Source organism: Phodopus roborovskii, unplaced genomic scaffold (assembly GCF_943737965.1).
Source record: "Phodopus roborovskii unplaced genomic scaffold, PHOROB, whole genome shotgun sequence".
Lineage (NCBI taxonomy): Eukaryota > Metazoa > Chordata > Mammalia > Rodentia > Cricetidae > Phodopus > Phodopus roborovskii.
Window position 1 is genome coordinate 249,776 of NW_026126606.1, and position 6,736 is coordinate 256,511.

Here is a 6,736-nt window from a genome sequence, read left to right on the forward strand (position 1 = left end):
GACAATGACAGTAAAGTCCCTTGTGTGGCTAGGACCCACATGGAAGCTGTGCTTCAGAGAGAACTGACTGAGCACAGAACCCTGGGGCAGAGGAGGAGAAATAGAGGCTAAAGGAGGAGGCCCAAGAAGCAGGGTGGGGTGGGCTTTCTCTGGGGAGGATCTCTGGGGAACCTTCACAGTGGCACCAGCTCAGTAGGCCACTGGTAGAGTCTCAAGCCTACAGTAGATTGCACCAGTACTGTGAGCCCACCAGGCAGGGAGAAAGAGCCAGACACTCTTAAGATACACTGAAGATACTTCTGCTGAAAAAGAATGATTTTCCCTTCAGGGGTTGTGTTGTTCTGAAGGGTACACTGTTAGCATGAAGCAGCCAAAGCTGAAGAAAGCAAGCAAACATATGACCTGTCATAAGCAGTATAAAATCCAAAAGAAGCTCCAAAAACATCATCGAAAATTGAGGAAGACCCTGGAGTTCCAAATAGTGCTCCCTTTAAAGAGGCTGTCCTGCATAAGGCTAAACTAAGGAAATAGCAGCTTGAAGAACTAAAGCAGCAGCAGAAACTTGATAGGCAAAAAGAGCAGGAAAGGAAAAGAAAACTTGAAGTTAACCCTGATGATGAGCAATCTAATATGGGACCCCAGCAGGAATTTGAAGAACCAAAGAGCAAGAAAGCTAAACCAGGCAAACAGAATCCAAAGAAATCGCATTGTGAAGAACTTTAAAAGGTGATTGAGGCCTCAGATGGTGTGTTAGAGGTTTTGGATGCCAGAGATCCTCTTGGTTCCAGGTGTCCTCAAGTAGAAGAAGCTGTTGTCCAAAGTGGACATAAAAGGCTGATACTTGTATTAAATAAACCAGATCTAGTACCAAAGGAGAATTTGGAGAACTGGCTAAATTATTTGAGTAAAGAATTGCCAACAGTGGTGTTCAAAGCTTCGAAAAACATGAGCAGAGAGAAGATGCTCAAGGTAAAGAAGAAAGTTGTTCCATTCCAAAGTAAACTCTGCTCTGGCAAGGAAGCTTTTTGTAAGCTTCTTAGAAGTTTTCAGCAGCCATGTGGGAAATCGGGTTGGAGTAGTTGGTTTCCCAAGTGTGGGGAAAAGCAGCATCATTAATAGCTTAAAACAAGAATGGATATATACTGTTGGAGCTCCTATGGGACTTACAAGGTGCATGCAGACTGTCCCTTTGGACAAGTAGGTCACAGTCAAAGACAGTCCATGCTTGATCATCTCACCATGTAACTCCTCTGCTGCACTCACTCTACAGAGTCCAGTGAGCATTGAAGCACAGAGACCATTAGAGGCTGCCAGTGCCATTCTGTCCCAGGCTGATAGTCAACAGGTGGTATTAAAATGCACTGTCCCGGGTCTCGGCACCAAAATGTTCTTTTGCTGCAGCTATCGCCAGTGAAACACGAACACGAGCCTCAACATGCCCACATGGAGTTTATTGGTGGAGAGAAGAGAAAGGGGGGTAGCTGGTGGTCAACTGAAAGCGAGAGAGAGAGAAAGAGAGAGAGAGAGAGAGAGAGGGGAGAGCTGGAAGACAAAAAAGAAAGCAAAAGAGCATTAAGTGGGCAGGGGTCTGACTTTTAAAGGGGTCCTTTACACCTGCCTGCTGACTAGTACTCATGGAACCCCGGGCTCACCAGAGTACTGCCTTGAGTGCATTCTGCCAGGTGACAGGGGCAGGCCAGTGTATGCCTGAATCCTTACAGGTTGGCCTAGCAAGCAGGGTCATTGCCTTTAGTGACACCAAGCATAGCACCATATGAAGAGAGGCCAGGACTCTGCACTGTGGTCTGCACCCCCATCTGCTCCCACTGCCCTGAGGCTGGGAGTTCTGGGGGGGGGGGGAGATGACACACGTTCAAAGTATAGGATGGCCCTCCAGAGTGGCCTATCTCCTGCTGCTGTCCTTTGTTATCGCTTTAAAATCTTAGCTCATCTCTTGGCAGACATGACTTAACCCTCACTTTAGCTGCTCCTGGCAGATTCCAGGAAGAACACTCTGTGCTTGGCTCCTGGTTATGGGATAGATACTAGGTGACCACAGTGATAATGGGCAAGGCCAGGAGCAGCTCCTGGGGAGGACTGAGGGTCCTGAAAAGGCCTGCATGGAAAGCCATCAGCCTGCTTGAGTTGGGTGAGTGTTACCAACTGTGTGAACAAGGTCTCCCTTTCCATTCCCAGTAACCACTGTGATCCCATCAGCAACACTGCCACTGCCCACCCTGTGCTGTCACCCGCATAGCCCTGAGGACCATGATGACCATTCACACTGTTCTAAGAAAATGAGCAGGTTTGAAGCTTGCCTTTGCATTTAGCTGAGGGGAACAAAAGGTACCGGGGGATATGTCAGGAGAGGATAATGAGATGCCCATCTGGATATTGTCCTTATCCTTCCTGGTCCTGCCCTGGCTGGGGGGCGGGGCATGTGATATCTGTGGCCTTGAGCAAGGATGAGATGGGACAGCGAGACTGGCTGAGCCTGTTGCTCATGTTGTAGGTTTTCTGTGCTACAGGGCACTTGTGGGGGACCCATGAGCAGATCTCTGGGTTTCTGGGCATCTTGGAAGAGAAAACCAGAGGCTGAAGCCCAAGTAAGCACAAACAGGTCCCCTGGGTGTCTCCATTTCATTGGGAGTGAGCACCCTTTGGAGACTGGGTGGCCCTCTCCATTCTGGAACTTTTTTTTTTTTTAAGCTCAGGCCAACTCCAGAAAGCAACATAGGAGACCCCAGGCTTCCTGCCAGCTGCAGCCTTTTCCTGTGGAAGATCTGGAAGCCTTGAGCCCCAGAGCTGGAGCATGGCTGGCTCCTCCCGGATATGTTTGCAGAAGGGCTCGGAAGTGCTGGCCAGCAGGCCCCATTTGGAAATGCCTTAAGATAGGAAACACAGTTGTCCCTGATGAGCGTCTAGGTGACAAGGGAGGCCGAAAAACAAAATCATTTCCTCCAAGGCTGCCAAGTTTGGGGGTCCTGCCCTGCCTGTACACATCCTGCAATAATGACTCAACTTGAATTTCCCTCCTGACTCTTAAGTGGTTTCCATGCATGAGGTCAATGCCTGAAGGAGCTGCATCTCCATCTCCCGCACAGTGGGGAGCCAGGCAGTGTGGCCAGCTGCCTCCTATTCTACCTCAGCTCCCTTCAGAGTCTAGAAAGCAAGCCCAGGCTCAGTGGCTCCACATGTGTGACAATCCCTAGCAAAAACAACTTGAGAGAGGAAGGGCTTGTTGGGGTTTGTGAACTGTGGTTCAGGACTGCAGTCCAGCATGGTGGGGAAGGCACAGGGCATGAGGCCCTGGACACATTGTATTTGCAGTTAGACAGCTTTCTCTGTCCTTTTCTTTGTCCAGGACTGGAACCCAGGTAACGGTGCAGCCCACAGTTAAGATGGGTCTTCCTGCCTCATTACTTCAACCTAGAAACAGGTCAGAGGTTAGTCTCCTAGGTGACTCCACATCCTATCAAGTTGACAAATTAGTCACTGCTTTGGGTACATGCCAAATGACCTTTTTAACCATTTCTTAAAAGATTTTGTGCCCCCAGACTGATAGCGGGGATGCCAGCATGGGACTGACTCAGGCCCCTTGAATATGGGTCTCAGCCAGAAGGACTGAGCAGTCTAAGGGACCTCAGACAGTGGAGCCAGGATGTATCCCTGGTGCACAAAAGGACCTTGTGAACACATCCCCCATGGAGGGATAACTGCCTTAATCTAGAGACAGGAGAGAAGCCCTAGTCCCTACTTCACATGACCTGTCAGATCTACATGACCCCAACTGGATGGCATTCCCCTACATATGGAATTGGGGTGGGGGATGGGATGGGAGGGTGTTTAGAGTGCATGTGAGAGGGCAGAGAGGGTAAAAGGGAGGGAGGGGGGACTGGGATCGACATGTAAAATAATAAATTAAATAAAATAAACAAATAAATAAAAATATTTTTGTGTATATCCGTGTGTCAATATATGTGTGTGTGCCATGTGTGCAGGTGCCTGTGGAGGTCAGAAGAAGGTGCTGGATCTCCAGGAGCTGGAGTTTGATGTGGTCCTAAGCTGCCCCATGTGGATGATGAGAACTGAACTCCTGAAGTACAGCCTCTCTTAACCTCTCTTTGCAGGAGACCTGCAAAGCCGTGTCTCCAGCCCTCATTATAACTGTTTTTAAGGATGCAGTTTAGTGGCAATAAGTACATGCACACTGCTGTGTGGCATCCCCACCATCCACCTCCAAAGCTTAGTCATCTGCCCAATTGATACCCTGTGCCCTTTGACCTCTAATCCCCCCCACTGCTGGTGACCTTTGTCCTACTTGTTGACTGTGAAGTTGCCTCATCTCATGGGACCAATCCAGTCTTGACCCTTGACCTTTTGTGTCTAGTTCATTTCACTGTGTTGTGCTCAAGGTTGATGTCTGTGGTAGCATGGTGGCATGTCACTCCTTCCTGTGGCTGAGTAATAACCCTGTTGAGTGCACGCACACCACCATCTGTTCCTCTGTTGTTGGGGACACTTGTCTAGCTCCCTCCTTCTGGTTAGAATGTGCAGATGTGAACACTTTTCAGCCTTGGGAGGAGTTACTAGATTTTTTTCCATCATTGTAAAGAAAGAGTTTATTTAGAGTGTATGTCTGTGTGTCAGGAGACACCTTGCAGGAATAGGTTCTCTTTTTCCACTGAGAGTCTTGAGGATCAAACTCAGGTCATCAGGCTTGACTGCAGGCACCTTTATCCTGTGGTGGAATATTACTTTAACTATGTAAAGGTGTGTTACATTTGTTTATGTTGCATTTGTTTAACTAGGCAAAGATGTGTTACATTTGTTTATGCTGCATTGTATAGTGATTAAAGATGTGTTGCTTTGCTTGCCTATAGCACCTGATTGGTCTAATAAAAAGTTGAACGACCAATAGCAAAGCAGTAGAGGAATAGGCAGGGCTGCTAGGTAGAGAGAATAAGTTGGAGGAAGAATCTAGACTTGAGAGAGAAAGAGAGAGAGATACCCGGGGCCAGCCAGGCAGTCACCAGCCATCCAGACATGGAAGAAATAGGAAAAATTCGACATACAGGCTGAAAGAAAGGTAAAAAGCCCCAAGGCAAAATGTAGATGAAAAGAAACAGGTTAAATTAAGTTATAATGGCTAGTGGGACAAGCCTAAACTAAGGCTAAGCATTCATAATTAGTAATAAGTCTTCATAGTTTGGGTGCTGTCTGACTAAAAAGCCTGCTATATTACCCACCATGCCATCTTCTAGGCCCCTCCCATTTCTTTGACTTGCATTTCCCTGTTGCCTCTCAGTATCTTTCCAGGTACATAGGAACCACCAGAAGAAGAAACCACTACCCAAGTTTGCCCATTTTCAGTTGGGGCATATTTTTATTATTGTTGTTGCCTTATGGAAGTTGTTTACATATTCTGGACACTGTCCCCTTGTTCTGGTATTTTATTTGTGCATGCATTTATAGTTGCAAAAGGAAGTCAGGTTTGTGGGGAATGGACTAAAAGGCTTCTTAGCCACTTCCTGCTCCTAGTGTTACTACAGGGAGTCTCCAGCGTCCCCCGTGAGCAGTGTCCAGGTTCTTTGTATTTCAACAGTCCAACGAGAACAGAGCAGGATGGAAAGTACAGATTTATTAGAATTGAGCATAGAAACAGTCTACAGAATGGAAATGGACTCAAACGGTCATGTGACTCAGGAGCCCCAGTGTAGGGGCCACAGGATCTTATTATTAGAGGCATTTCCTAACAGGTGTAGCCATCTTTGGCTGTTATAGGTGGTTTTCTTTGTTTACTTGACAGGTGGTATTTAATGGTTGGGATGGTCTAGGGCAGTCTGAGCAACAGGTCATTTAGGGGTGGGGATCCTGGAGTTAAGTTTTTCTTTTGTTTTTCAAGTCAGGGTTTCTCTGTTTTGCCTTGGCTGTCCTTGTTCTTCGAGACAGTTTCTCTGTGTGGCCAGTGACAAGACAAATGGTGGGGACCACGCCCATCTGACTGTGCCCAATGCTGTCAGGTGTGGTGTAACATCTAACTGTCTGGAACTTTTCTCATCCCATAGAAGAAATAGCTGGGCAAACAAGTGGAGCTGGGCATGACTTTGCAGGGCCCATGTGGCTTGCCCATCCTCCCTCTTTCTCTTCTGAGATGTGAACCAAAAGTGTACTGACCTAGTTTGAGCTATGAAGATTAGAGCATGTCTGTATAACAGTGGTTCTCAGCCTGGGGGTTGTGACCCCTTTGGGATCGAACAACCCTTTCATAGGGGTCGCCTAAGACCATCAGATATTTACATTATTTACAGATATTTCACCTAAGAAAACAAAGAGATTTACATTACAGTTCTTAGCAAAATTACAGTCATGAAGGAGCAACAAAAATAATGTTATGGTTGGGGGTCACCATAACATGAGGAACTGTATTAAAGGGTTGCAGCATTAGGAGGGTTGAGAATCACTGCTGTAGGATGGAGCAGAACCCAGAGATGAAAGGAATCTGGGTCTCCAAGTACCTTTCTGGCTTCTTAATCTGTCCCCATTTGTGACCTCTCACTCTCTCCTTCCTTCCCCTTCCGCCTCTCTCTGATAGTGAGTTAATAAGATACAAAGAGTGAAGCTGAGCCAGTGGTGGTGGTGGCAAGAACAGAGAGCCAGACATGGTGGCAGCAAACCTTTAATCCTGCTCAAGGGGCAGAGGCAGGCAAGTCTCTGAGTTCAAGGCCAGCCTGCT

The 6,736-nt window shown here is 47.3% G+C and overlaps 1 pseudogene; it reads left to right on the forward strand.

Annotated features, from left to right (window-relative positions):
- The first annotated feature begins 361 nt into the window (after nt 1–361).
- Nucleotides 362–1,414, forward strand: LOC127237602 (guanine nucleotide-binding protein-like 3; annotated as a pseudogene).
- Nucleotides 1,415–6,736: the final 5,322 nt, after the last annotated feature.